The following is a 15,077-nucleotide window of genomic DNA, read 5'->3' as shown; positions in this document are numbered from 1 at the left end:
AAATGTTAGGAAGAATTTTGGGTCCAATAGGACTTCCACCATCCCCAAAGGGAATTATAAAATGTTCTTTTCCGAATATCATTAAGCAAAGAAGAGACCCATTTCTTTATGTGATCAGGTAAGCACCTAAATAGAAATTACTTGTGCACAAATCTGCCTCAATTAAAGTCAATTCAGGAGCAAATTAAGACATCATCCTGCTGATGTCATTGGTTCTCTTTAAGAACCAAGGAAGAACCACAGGAACAACAAATCTTATCAACTTTTCTAGAATGTAATCTCCTGGAGGGCAGGTTTTGAGTTTTATTTGTTTCCCTTTATGTTCCCCAGTACCTAATATGGTATCTTGCTTATAGTAGTGTAAACAAATAGTTGGGAAATTAACTATTATTTTCAGTTCCATAGTAAAACTGATTCATAGAGAGTGAGTACAGAAGGAGAAAGGAACAGGGTTAGCACATTGTCCCCATTAAAGAATGTTGCCTGAGGCAAGGAAGTCCTATGAAATAAATTATTTTCCTGATATCTCCTGTTCCCTTTTATAGAGTATTCACCCTGAGAAATTTCATGCTGAATCCCCAGACTTGGCACTACTCTTATGAATTGTTTTTTGCTTCCTATCATACCTCTTGAATTTTAGCATTCTTATAAACTCTGGTTTGACACAGAGTAACTTGGTTTTACTTTCTCTATTGGTAGTTTAGATCTTATTCCTTAGAGTTCTTCCTTGATTCTTTTGTCATTAAGAACAGATCATTTCATCCCTTTGAGGCAGGAACTGTTAATCCGGGGTCACTAAACTTTTTTTTTTAAATGACTATTTCAGTTTAAGTAATTTCTTTTGTAATACTACATATATGTTCATAATGCATGATATACACATATATATTATAATATACTTATTAATTATGCATTTTAAAATGTTATTCTGAAAAGAAAAACAAATTTCACCAGATTGCCAAAGGGATACACACACACACACACACACACACACACACACACACACACACACACACATTATGAACCTTGTTCTAAAGAATTCAATTCACAGGATTACTGGATCACTGAACCTTATTTTGTCAATGAGATTTTTCATTTTTCTCCACCAGGGTGTACTCCCTGCTGCTCCATGCTCAACCATTCTAGATTTTTTCAGTAGTTCATTACTGTGTTAGTCACAAAAGTATTCCTAATATTCTACCCAATTCTTCCTGTTTTGCTTTCTTTGTTCTTAATAGAGACAGACAATTACTGATTCTGTCTCTGTCAATATATTATTTGTATGACTATAAACAAGCCTTATTATTAGAGGCCTTAGTTTCTTCATCTATAAAATAATGATTAAGAAAGGTTGGACTAAATAAAAGGGTCTTAATCTTTTTTGTATCATGGACCAATTAAAATTTGACAATTAAAAAAATTAAATTGTCACATCAAGAACTCTTGGGATAGATGATGTCTAAATTCTCATATCTCTAAATCTATGAACTTATGATTTCTAAATCACCATATGGAGGGTAAGCAGATCCCACCTCTCCTGGGAATCCAGTAAAAGTAAGCATTGTAAAACTGCAAGTATAAATAAATAAGATGTTTTTGATAACAACCAAGAGTAGCATGTGACAAGGATACCAAATTATTACTTCTCAGAGAGGGAAAACATATTTTCTTTGTTTCTGTTCTACTTTGGGAAGGATTTCCATATGAATATTCTACCCTCTTATGTCTAGAGTAAAAGTTGACAGAAATCAACAATAGGAACATAGAGTTATAGATTTATAAATGCAAGTAATACTGGCTGTTATTTAGTTCAACTCCTTTATTTTACAAATGAGGAAACTGAGGTACAAAGAAAAGTGATGATCAAGGTCACAGAGGTAACAAGAGACAGGTTGGACCCCAGGTTCTCTAGCTATTTCAAATCACTTTAGTCCTGGACCTGATGAGCAAGAGTACCATGCCATCTGCCCATGCCCTCCATCCTGGAATCATTTGCCATTCTCAATATTGGACAGAAGTACTTATGGTTTGAGGGAATACATTTGCCTAAAGGATTGTGGCACAAACTCCTTCCTCACTCTCTCAAGTATTTTCAGGGGAAAAGGGAGATTTGACCAAAATGTACAAAGATTGAAATGCTGGTCACTAAGCCATTCTTTCCACAACTTGCCCTGCTCCTACCTTCCTATTTCCCTGTCATCAACACCTGAATATGTAGCACTTCAAAACAACAAGAATGACAACAAAAAACAAAAGGTAGGAATTTGTCTTCACTTTGAAATTTCTGAGACATAGCATGATCCCAGGGGAAAAGCCCAGGATCTGGTGTTAGAAGGCTTGCAGTATTTTGTTACCTCTAACTCTCTGTGCTTTAGTGTCCTTATTTGCAAAACAGAAATAATAGCTCCCTTCCACAGTTCTAAAAATAAAAAATAATAATAATAATAATTGAGAGGATCAAATGAGATGGCATGTGAAATTCAGTGCAATTCAACTCTCATTTATTTACTATTTATTATTGTCAGTCTGAAGACATGGCGTTGTGATGAGAGAACTGGGCTGGAAGTCAGGAATAGCTAAGTTGAATTCCTCCCTCTGATACATAGTGGCTTTGTGACCATGAATAAGCATTTCAGTCAACTCTCTAAGACTGGAACTTAGTATTGACCTGCTTCTTAACTCTGTTTCCTATATAAATAAACTCACAGGCCCAAACTTTATTCCTATCCCTACTTTTAATCCTATCCCTAACTCTTTCTATATCTTAATGCCTATCTTTATCCCCAACCCATCTCTGTTATTCCTATCCCTATTATTCTATTCTTTTCCCTATTCCTATTTTTATCCCTTTCACTATTCCAGTCCCTATCTTTATTTCTTTTTTCCCTCCTATCCCTAATCCTATATAGCAGGCACCATGTTAGGTGCCAGGACTATATAAATAGCCTTGACTCTAAGGAATTCACATTTGGCTGGAACTTGGGGGAAGGAGGTGAAATGAAAGCACTATGAAAAAACATATGATGCTATAAATATAAGTTTTTTCTTTGAAGATTGACTAGGACAAGTGAAACATAAGGACATTCGAGCTCAGCACAAGAAGGAATCCTGTCTAATTTCCTATTGTAGGGTGTATTTATACATGAATAGAAACCACTCTCTGATAGTTGGTTATTGTTCTACAAAGGGTTAGAACACTTTGTATGTTGAAACTGAAATCTCAGGGTGGTCTGCAGTCTCTTAGAAGAACCTGAGTGATCAGATGATAAACTATGGATGAGCTAACATTTTTGACTCTTGACCAAATGCAGACGTTGGAGCTTTGGAAATATGCCCATCTCAACAGCTTGTGTCAGAACAAAAGAATGGCAAATAGAGGATGGAACTGGAATTTTTTTAAGGAGCTCTCACACCTGGGCTTTGAAGGCAAGAAGCTAAGGGAGGTGGGGGGAAAGGAAGTTTTCTTTTTTTATTTTGAATTAAAAACATTAAAATTAAGCTTCATGTAGACTTCCCTCTTCTGATATAGCAAAACATCTTCAAGGGTAAAACAAAATAAAATAAAACCATGTGTAGTCCAAGTTACTTGACATCTGAGAGGAGACTGCAACAAGTTACTATCTGAGCGAATATCAAGCTATGTTTTTCTCATGATTCAGAAGTGAGAAAGTAAACAAATGAGTTGAGATGTGTAACATGTGCTCACTACCTAAGTGTTGCAACATACAGTAGCAATGGAAATCTCAACTGTGTCAATGGGTGGTATATTCTACACAATCTGCTTAATTTCTATGGTAAAAGATTACTATTGTCTTCTGCTTTGTTTAGCTAGAAGAGCCAAGAGCCACCAGTAAAGTGGGCCCAGGTATTAACACTTAACAATTAAGACAGAAATCATTTCAGCTGTGCCTTCAACCTTACTGGAGATTGCAGGAGACTGAAAGTCTAATAGAGGTCTCACTTGACTCAGCAAATACACACAAAAAGGCATGGACAAATACATAATGAAACTGTTTATGGCAACTTAAAGCCTGACACAATAATTTAGGTTTTCAAATAAATTTCTGATGTTTATCTTTATGAGGCTGTTAGTAACATTACTTTTGATGTAATCTCCCCTATATTGCAACTGGGTGATGGCTGAATTCTGAGTTACAATGGAATGATTGTGCAATGTGCCATAAGATCCTCAAGATAATGTCAAGGTTAACTGCTGTGTTCAAGCGCAAAGTAATTAATAAGGTGGGTCTAGAAGCCAGGAAACAATATCATCACTTCTCCCAAGTTGAAATTCAATAGAATTTGATTCCATATACCTCTGAAAGAATTATTCCACATAATTCTAGAAGAATTAATTCACTCAAAATATGTCATGAAAATGAATTCATAATTTAAATAATTGAGTTATCTGAGAAAATAGCAGATTTCCCTTCAGCTAAATTTGTTTAGAACCACCAGCTGCACTGATCTTCAAAGCTTTAATCTCTGGTCTGTAATTTTTCAATTTTTGGTTATTCTGTTTAGTGTCTTTTACCATCAAGAGTGCAATCTACTTTTTTTTTTTTTTTAAAGTACTGGATTCAGAGATAAGACCTTTGGTTTTAAATCCATGTTCTGCCATTTACTAGCTATGGGACTATGAACAAATCACTTCTCTGAATCTTAATCTCTTTATTATCATGATATCGTATTTCTTTCCTTTCTATCTATAATAGCTGTACTTGAAGATCAAATGAGCTACTAAATGTACATCATTTACCCACCCAAATATTATCCATTATTACCATAAATAGCTACTTTGCATACTGTGACTAGAAGAGTCAGGCGTATACACTGGGAAGAATAGAGGTACAATGAGTTCACGGGTCTGTATCCAGAAAGACATGAATTAAAGAGTAGTCGTGACTATTCAACACCCTGAAAGAGAGATAAGAGACTGAGTTCTATATACGAATTCCAAGTTATAACATGCCTCAATAGAAATCTTTAACTGACTAGAAACACTGGAGACATGGCTCCCAACTCAGACTATGGGGATAAAAATAGAACATAATTTATTGCCCTCAACTTTTCTCCCCATGCTATACCCCATGGCTGATTCTGTGGGACCAGTGTTTACAATCCAACCCTGAAACAGTAGTAGATGATAGCTTAGACTGATAAGGCCAGTAGTAATCTACAGGAAAGCATACAATGCATTAAGACCTGGTTTCTTCTAGTGTTTCTGCCTCTAATTGAATGTGTGATATAGGAAAAGTCATTAAAACACTCTGTACTTTGGTTTCCCTATCTGTAAAACTGGTATTAATAATGCCTGTACAATCTATTGGTACAGATTGTACCTAGAACGCCTATATAAAACAACATCATTAACGGAATAGACTGATACCCATGAGAAGTATAATTTTATATATATATATGTAATACTTATCAATATCATCTATATGCATGTGTGTATATATAGATAAACAACCATTCATATGCATATAACATTACATATGTTTATTGAATATATTATGCAACTAAAATGCATACACATATATATGCATTATGTATGCACACATATAGACACGTATATATTTATACAAATACACACACATGTACACTATATATATTGTATCTATGTATCTATCTATATCTATATATATGTAGGTGTACATATATATTATGTATACATACATGTATATATTGTTTTATTTTCTAATCAGTGTCTCACCCATTTCTTCAGAAAAGTTTAATTCTCTCAGTGTAAATCTCAAAACAAATTCACAAACTTACATTTATTTTGTGATTTCTTTTAATAACACTGTTATGGTATAGACCTTCCTTCCTGGAACCTCAATGATTAAAAGAAAACTGGATGCAGACTGTGATTAGCTCTAATTAATTCCACCTATATCTTAGGCAAATCCATTCTTAACTTTTCAAGCCCACCACCCTGTCCAGACTCTGGCCCCTATTAGCTAGCCACCCCACACCAAAAGATTGGAGAAATGTTCAAAGAAATAAATGGGTAAAATCCAAGAGGGAACTTTAAAGACAGACCATGGAAACCCAGTGGTTGCCTGAATAAACAACCTCACCATTACATGTGTTTCCCCCACCTCCTAAAGACCCCAGGCTTAGTTACTATAAATCTGTCTGTTACCCACATAGTGTTGGAAGAATGTCTTTGAGGTAAGACCTATCACCCAAATAAACTTACTTTCTGGGACAACTAGGGAGTGAAAAGTGTTGGAACGAGCCTGGTGGCTGACATAAAAATAAGAAGAAAATATTTGGAGAAGGGGAGGAGGGGAAAGCCGAAATTTCTGAGCTAAGAGGGTGAATAGAAAGGGCCTGAGGTACATCCTGTCTGCTGAGCAGTCAACAGGCACTGTAGGCCTGCTTGCAGGCCAAGTGGGGTTGGAAAGCTCTAATTAGATTAGTGATGTTTTGCTAGAAGGCAGAAAGCTTAAAACATTAACTTTTTAAACAAGTACATCAGTTCTGAGTAAACATTATTCTTTTATTTAGTCGTATGGTCTGAGTCAGCCTATTTCCAGGACAGTGGTAATGCATGCGTTTGATTCTTGAATGCAAATATGCTTTCAATTTTACTATGCAAATAACCAGATTTTGGTATGCTTCTCCAGGGCTTTCAACTGGCTATTTGTGTCTCCCTTCTTATGGGATTTGGGGGATGGTAGACAGTTACTATTCCCCTCTAGTACTTGGCCATTAGGAGATGTGCTTTTTAATTTGAGGCAGTTCTTACTTAGAGGAGAGACTCTGAAATCTGGTGAATAGCAAACTGATCTTGGATCCAGGAAGATGTGAATTTCATACTGTCTGATATGTATTGACAAGGAGATCCTGTGCAAGTCAATTAACTTTTCATTGTTCTAGGCAATTGCAGGGAGGGCCTTGGCTTGCATTGGTAGAGTGAGTTTTCTCTTCTAAGAATTCTTTACAGCAAAATTATAGGTCCAGCCTCTAGTCCTAACTCATTTTTGCCATTGTTTAAAGCTATCTCTTGAAGATGGGAGATGGGAGATGGGGCAGTGTGAGGGGAAGGAAGACAATAGTCCTATCTGATTATTAAGATTGGTAATGTGGAACCTTTGCCATTCATACTATAGGTTCACAACCTTAGCATGGTACTGTCTACAATAATTCCAAGATCATATTTAAGTAAATCTCCACCAAGTCATTCTCTCATTTTGGATAGAAAGGATTGGACTCCATCTACTATTCCCTGGTTGTCCCACAGCAGCTGCTGCTCCCTACTCCATTCCCCATCACCTTTCTTTCTTTCTTTTTCTTCCTTCTTTCCCTCCTTCCTTCCTTCCTTCCATTCTTCCCTTCCTTCTTCCTTCCTTCCCTTTTTCCTTCTTTCCCTCCTTCCCTCCTTCATTCCCTCCTTTCCTCTTTCCTTCCTTCCTTCTCTCCTTCCCTTCTTTCCTCCTTCCTTCCCTCATTCCTTCCTTCCCTCCTTCCTTCCTTCCCTCCTTCCTTCCTTCCCTCCTTCCCTCCTTCCTTTCCTCCTTTCCTCCTTCCTTCCTTCCTTCTCTCCTTCCTTCCTTCCTTCCTTCCTTCTTTCCTTCTTCCTTCCTTCTTCCTTCCTTCTTCCTTCCTTCCTTCCTTCCTTCCTTCCTTCCTTCCCTCCTTCCCTCATTCTCTCCTTCCTTCCTTCCTTCCTTCCCCTTTCTGCTGAGGCAATTGGGGTTAAGTGACTTGCCCAGGGTCACACAGCTAGGAAGTGTTAAGTGTCGAGAGCACTTTTGAATTCAGGTCCTCCTGACTTCAGGGCTGGTGCTCTATCCATTGCACCACCTAGGTGCCCCATCCCTATCACTTTTCTAAAGAGAAACAGAAAAGTTGCTTTGCCAGGAGTCACAGGGGCTGATTATACTAGGTGAATACTCTCCTTCTGAACAATCTGAACAGTAAACTCAGAAAGAAGCAGAGCCGGGTATTCTTCCTTTTAATCCTGGAAAAGCTCATTGTTTACTTCTTGGGCAAAAAAAATCTGACAATCTTAATGGCCTCAGTTTTTTTTTTTTCTCTTATCTATAAAATGAAGAGATTGGATTAAATGTTTCCTAAGGTCTCCTTCCATTCTAAAGCTATGATCCTATGAATTTTTTTTTTATCATTGGGAGAGCAATGCCATCACCACCACCACCACCATCATCATAACCATTATCATCATCATCACCAATAATGATAAGACACAGGATACTCATTACAAAGGAAGGCATAGCTAACTTAGTTGCAGTTTGACCTAAAGATGGGAAAATAGGTTTGATGACAACCTCAAACCCCAAGATGTCTAATCTTTAATATCTTATGTATAGCATACACCAGATAACCTTTGTTGAGAAATATCAAAACTAATCTAGGAATGAGTTTTGATTTCCTAACAGCAAAATGGTACTATCTAGGCTAAATATTTTGCCCCTTACTCTCTACATAATCCTTTAGGCATCATTTAGACATGAAAAATTCTTCCTGAATGGTGTAAATAAATTTTCAATGGGCCATATATCCCCAAATCTTAAAGACTTCATATTTCTAGAAGGCACAAACAAAACAGACCTGAAAAGGATAAAAATAATTTCTTGATTTTATTTTCTTTCTTTTCATTTTCCTCTTTTTTAACTTCTTTAAGCTCCTTCTCTTTCTTTCTTTCTTTCTTTCTTTCTTTTTTTTTTTTGTTACCATGAGAGTTTATGAGAATTCTTAAGAACCCCAAAATGGTCACTGATTAAAAAGTGTACTATTCAATCTAGCATATTTTATCTGTCATGGAAGATCATGATTGTTCTTCATTATACAGTTAAAGGAAAAGTTTTAGATATCCCCCAAATACTTTCTAACTTCCTATAATACTTTGTTATTGTAAAACAATGCCTTGTACAGAGAAGACATTTAGGAAATGCTTATTAAAGTGGGGTTTTCCTCAAAGAATTTCTCTAAGTTTATCTATATTTTCAATATACACTTCCTCTCAGGTTAATGAATTTTGTTTATTAGCCCTTGTGTAAAATAGCAGATCATGTAATCACAGAATGTTAGAGCTGAGAGAGTGTTTAGAAATCATCTCATCTAAAATTCTTATCTTATTGATGAAGAAACTGAAATCCAGAGAAAACCCGATCATTTATTTTTTATTTGTTCATTAATTCATTGATTTAAAAACTGTCCATTACAATTCTTAGTGTTTTAAGCATTCAAAGAACAACATGACCATCCATATGTTCCAGTATGTCTCAGTATAGTAAGAAAAATGAGGCATAATAGCACAGAAACAATTCGTTTTTGTTTTGTTTTGTTTTTACAATTTACCTGGCAACTTCAACTATTTAAGATAAAATCAAGTAATATTAACAGCCAATATTTAAATAGTACTTTAAAGTTAAATTTTTAGCGACCACCCTCTGGAATGAGCATTCTATTATTATTATTTCCATTTTCCAGATTAACAAAATGATATTCAGAAAGGTAATAGGATGATAGGTACAGAATATTGCAAAGCATTTTAGTCCCATTCCAATGTTATTTGTTTTTCCTTAACTGTTTTTCTTTGTTAAAAGAAATGACCCTTATGTATAGTGAAAACAAGAAGCATCAATAAAACTGGGATGAGGGGGTTAAGTGATTTTTTTCAAAGGTAATATAGCTAGCATCATAGCGATCCCTCAAATCTAGATTTTCTAACACTAGTTCTTGTATTTGTATTTTTTTTAAACCTACATAGAAGGGATTTATAGCACAGTTGGAAATAAAAAAGAAAGCAAAAAAGCTGTTTATTTGAACAGCTAAAGAAACCACTATATACTAAAGGGATACACAATTCAAATTAATCTATTTTTCATGTTTCCCAAACAATAGACAATTAAAAGGAATGGAGAAGCTGGGAACAGGTACAATGGCAGCTGAAGACATGGCAGCTTAAAATTAAAAGAGAAAAACTATAAAAAGCAGAGTAAAGAATTCAAAAAGTACAGTAGTCTATGAACAATTTTATAAAGGCAAACAGCTTTATTCATATCGAGAAGAAAAATCATAAGATATCACTGTATTACAATATATAATTAATGCTTAAAATTGCCTTGGGCTGAATAAAAATTAAATTACATTCAGTTTATACTGATTAAGGATATCAGAGAATTGTATAATACATTTCTGAAAGATTTTCATTGAAAATAGTTAAACATTCTAAAAGTGCTGATGTTTAAAGGGACAATCTTCTGTTATCTAAAAAAATCACTCATGAATTATCAAGGCCTGATAAATAAGACTACCTTATGTGTAAAAAAAAAAAATCAACAAGCATTTATTAAATGATTAATATGTGTGAAGAACTGTGTTGGGTGTCAAAGATACAAAGATAAAAATCAATCTCTGCCCTCAAGGAGCTTATATTTCCTTAGAGAAACAACATGTGCACATAAAAAACAACATGCTATAAAGAAAAAGCCAGAATCTGTGTGTATATGTTTATCTATGATCTATCTAATATATATATATATATTATACACACACACACACATACATGCACACACACACACACACATATATATATATATATATATACACTAAAACACACACATATTCCATAGCTCTTGTGTGTGTGATTTTAACAGTAATAGGGGGTTTCTATGGAAAAACTTCCTCTACCAATCAGAGTGTACCTTCTCTGCAACTTATGGTCTTTATTACCTAAGGATATTGGGCAGTCCCTAACTTTTTCAGAATGGCAAAGACAATATGTATCTGGGGCAAAACTTGAAGCTAATATTTTTGGTTCCAAGGTCACATCTTTATCCTCAAAACCATGTTGCTTTTCACATATAAATATAAAGAAAATAATACCACGTAACTTTTTGAATCAGGGAGAGAAGATACTGGTAACTGAGGGGATCAGGAAAGGTCTCTTTTAAAAGGTGATACTTCAGCTTAGTTCTGAAAGAAATTAATGAGCTTGAGCATGTGTGTGTGTATGTGTGTGTGTGTGTGTGTGTGTGTGCTTCCCTTTTATATAAAATTAGTCACCATAACATTATTAACAAAGAATATACTGTTAAATGTTTAACAATTAACTCTCTGGGGGGATATACATATATATAATACATATATATATGTATATATGTATGTATATATACATGTGTGATAGATACACTTTTTAAGTTTAATCTTTAAATTTAATCTTCATCATTTTCTTAAGTTTAGAAATCAACTGAGCAATAAATTTTTCTTCTTTTTTTATTATATCATTTTATTTACAAGATATATGCATGGGTAATTTTTCAGCATTGACAATTGCAAAACTTTTGTTCTAACTTTCCCCTCCTTCCCCCCACCCCTTCCCCCAGATGGCAGTTTGACCAATACATGTTAAATATGTTAAAGCATAAGTTAAATACAATATATGTATAAATGTCCAAACAGTTATTTTGCTGTACAAAAAGAATCGGACTCTGAAATATTGTACAATTAGCCTGTGAAGGAAATAAAAAATGCAGGTGGACAAATATAGAGGGATTGGGAATTCTATGTAGTGGTTCATAGTCATCTCCCAGAGTTCTTTCACTGGGTGTAGCTGGTTCAGTTCATTACTTTGAGCAATAAATTAATCATTTAGTTGTAGTTTTATAGCATTTACTGATTTGTATTAATATTTACACTGAAAATTTAAAAATCCTTTCTTACAAGCTGGTCCAAGCTAGTTCATGAGTTAGCTTGTCATAAATTCTCTCTTTTTTTTTGAAGCAATTAGGATCAAGTGACCTGCCCAGAGTCACACAAGTAGTAAGCACTGAGATTGCATTTGAACTTGGGTCCTTCTGGACTTCAGTCAGTGTTTTATCTACTGTACCATCTCGATGCTCTACAACTTGTAAACATAAAATAATTGCCTCACAATAAAGCAAAAAATATATAAGAATAATTAAATCAGAAATAATTTTAATCTTTATCTAATAGGAGACAAAAACTAGAAACAAAATCATACCTCACAAGAAGGGGACAAAAGGAAAGATAATGATAATATAACAGTACACCCATAAAACCTGGATCACACTTTCCCATTAATACCTAGTATGTCTATGACAAAGAACTGAAACTTAGAAATGTAGCAAGAAGGCACATGAAGTAGGACACCCTTATGTTCAGGGTAACTTTCAACTCCTGACTGCAGAATGTGATGTCTTTGACGCTTTCTAGAATAACCTATACTGTAAAAAGATGTATCTCTGCTAGCTGCTCAATATCTAATCCTTATTGTTCTCTTGCTGGACAAAGCAACTCTTCTGCTCTCAAGTCTATGAAGCATTGATAAAAGGAATAACGATTTCTTTTAACTCACAGCTACCCTTAGCAGGGCAAAGTGTTATGCAATTGTAAAGATAAGCCATCATTGTCAAACTTTCTCCTGCCAATCAGCAAAGTAGTACCTGTTTTCCAATCAAAGAGTTCCTATGAAAGCAGCTGAAGAGTGGGTTATCTTAAATCTTCTATCTTTTGTTTCCAGCTTCTTGGCTTAGTTTAATCTCCTGTGGCTTCTTCTGTCTCTCTTTTGTCCTTTTGCTTCTTTTCCTGATGGCTTCTTAACAATTTTATTTGTCACAAATCATAAATTTCTGGTGGTCACGGACTAAGCTTTATTTTATGAGGCATAATTTAAAAATTCAGATTTTTACCAAGTATGAACCAAAAGATTCTTAAATAATCTTCCCATACTTATTCCACTTGAATACTTCTTCTGTTTAAATACTTCTTCTATTTAAAATTTTGTCAGTTACAAAATCCAAAACAAAACAAAACAAATCACATGCAAAAGAACCGATACACCATTATTGTTACATTAGTCATGATTCTGCCTTCAAAAATGTCCTCTCGTAAATTCATTGAGGTGTAGTTTTCCCCATCTACTGCTTAAAGTCTGTATTTTCTCAACATTTTATCTTTCTTCATGACTTGATTTTTATAATTTTCCTTATACAAATGTTCTTTATCTGCTCCTTTAAGTAAACAAATTATTCACTAGAGGAAACAAATTATTGTTTATGTAGGAAAACAAATTATAAGAGGAAAAACATGAAGAAACAGAGATGAGGATAGAGAACACTTCATTCATTGAGACATTCTGGCCAAAGCTATATGGATGGAGATAAAATGTTGTATATAAAGTATATCAAGAAGCCCCACTTGGAAGGAATGCCAAGCATGTAAAAAGGAAGAAATATATTACAAACCTAGAAAAATAGGTTGAAGCAAGCGTGTGAAGGACTTTGATAACAATAGCTAGTTAATTTTTTTTTTTTTATTCAGTAGTGTCCCAACTCTTCATGATCCCATTTAAGGTTTTCTTGACAAAGACACTGGAGTGGTTTATCATTTCCTTCTCATTTTATAGATAAGGAAACTGAGGTAAATAGTGACTTGCTCAGTCACACAAAGCTAGTAAGTATCTGAAGCCAAATTTGAACTTACAAAGATGAGTTTTCCTGACTCCAGACTGGGCACTCTACCCACTCACTATGCTACTTAGCTCCCTTAATAATAATAGCTAGAGTTACTTTAAGTTTTCAAAGAGCATATTTAAGCTATTAGATTCAAAGTATAGAGAAGAGTTTCTCTCTAAAAATAACAAGGAATGTCTGGCATTTAATAAATCCTATAGTGACCTGGGTAGAACTATATTTTAGGAAATGTATTTTGGCAGTTGGTTAAAGGATTGTTGTTGTTATTGTTTGTTCTTTGTTCTCAGAGAGGACCAAGACATCAGAGAGGGGATGCTATGACATGCAGGTGAATTGGATTTAAGTGAAGGAGAGCTGGGTAAGGTCACCTGCCTCACTTTCCTCTCCAGAGTCTTCTGAGTGCAGTGGCCAGATATAGATCAAGAAGACTGGAGATGTCCCTGGCTGCACTGGAAGACCATGGCCTTTTTAAGCTAAGATCTTAAGAAGAACTAAGTGTTAAAGGATAGAAGTGATGGGAGATGAAGTAGGGACATCAATTAGGAAGGTATCACTAGACCAGAGAAGAGATACGAACTGTGGAATATGATAGTGGCCTTATGAGTAGAGAGAGCAAATATGAGAGATGTGAAGGTGAAATTAATAAGGCATACTATGTAAAGAGAAATATAAAGGTATTCCAAATGAATCAACTTATGGTCTTAAGCTATCTGAATGATTTGTGTTTTGGAGGGCACAGTTTTTGGTCAATATTTTTTGTTTGGATTTTTTTCCCCCTTCCTCTTATACTTTCCCTAATTTTTCCTACCTCTCATATACACATTTTCCCTCAGTACTGAAGGCTACAAAAGCACCATTTCTCTTTTCTTTGAGAAAAAAAAATATTTTTCTGAAATTACTGACCTCCCCAAAACTGAGAACTCATGATCTCCATTATTAAGTAAAAGTTAATTGCCTTTCATTTATGCCCTAGTTGTACTGTCTAAGAAAGAGGAAAAACAATGTTAATCTACCTGCTGTTATTAGGAACAATTATGGGTGTGTCTCTACTTGTTCACCAAATCTGCATTATGGCCAATAAACCCCCATTAGTCATCTAGCATTCAGAATTGCATTATGGTTTGCTCATTTCAGTGCCTAAGCTGGGTTAAGAGGTTCTTGATTCATAAGAGGGTGGGGAATGTGGGTGGGTGTTGGCAGATGAAAGCAGTTTCAAGTTTAAAAAAAAAAAAGCTGACTGGTGAGAAATAAATAAATAAATAGTCCAGTACCAGAAATTTTCCATGTTTCACAGAGAAACCAATATGGAATAAGTAGTATGGCAAAGTATAAATTATTCCTCTTTCTCCAGGGAAGTCTGCTTTATAGCTCTTGCAGATGTCCCCTAATAAGAAACAGTTGGCCAAACCCTTTTTAGTAAGTTCCACCTTTTTAAAGCAGCAAATATTTGATATACAGTTAGTTCAGAATTACAAACACCTGATCTAAAATTGTGGATTTTAGGATATTTTAGGATTTAGGAAGAGAACACATCTTCCAACTCTCACATTTTATATATGAAGAAATCAAGACTCAGGAATGAGAAATTTCTTCTTGCCTATTGTAGTA

Source organism: Antechinus flavipes, chromosome 4 (genome assembly GCF_016432865.1).
Source record: "Antechinus flavipes isolate AdamAnt ecotype Samford, QLD, Australia chromosome 4, AdamAnt_v2, whole genome shotgun sequence".
Lineage (NCBI taxonomy): Eukaryota > Metazoa > Chordata > Mammalia > Dasyuromorphia > Dasyuridae > Antechinus > Antechinus flavipes.
Note: the sequence above shows the minus strand (reverse complement) of the source record.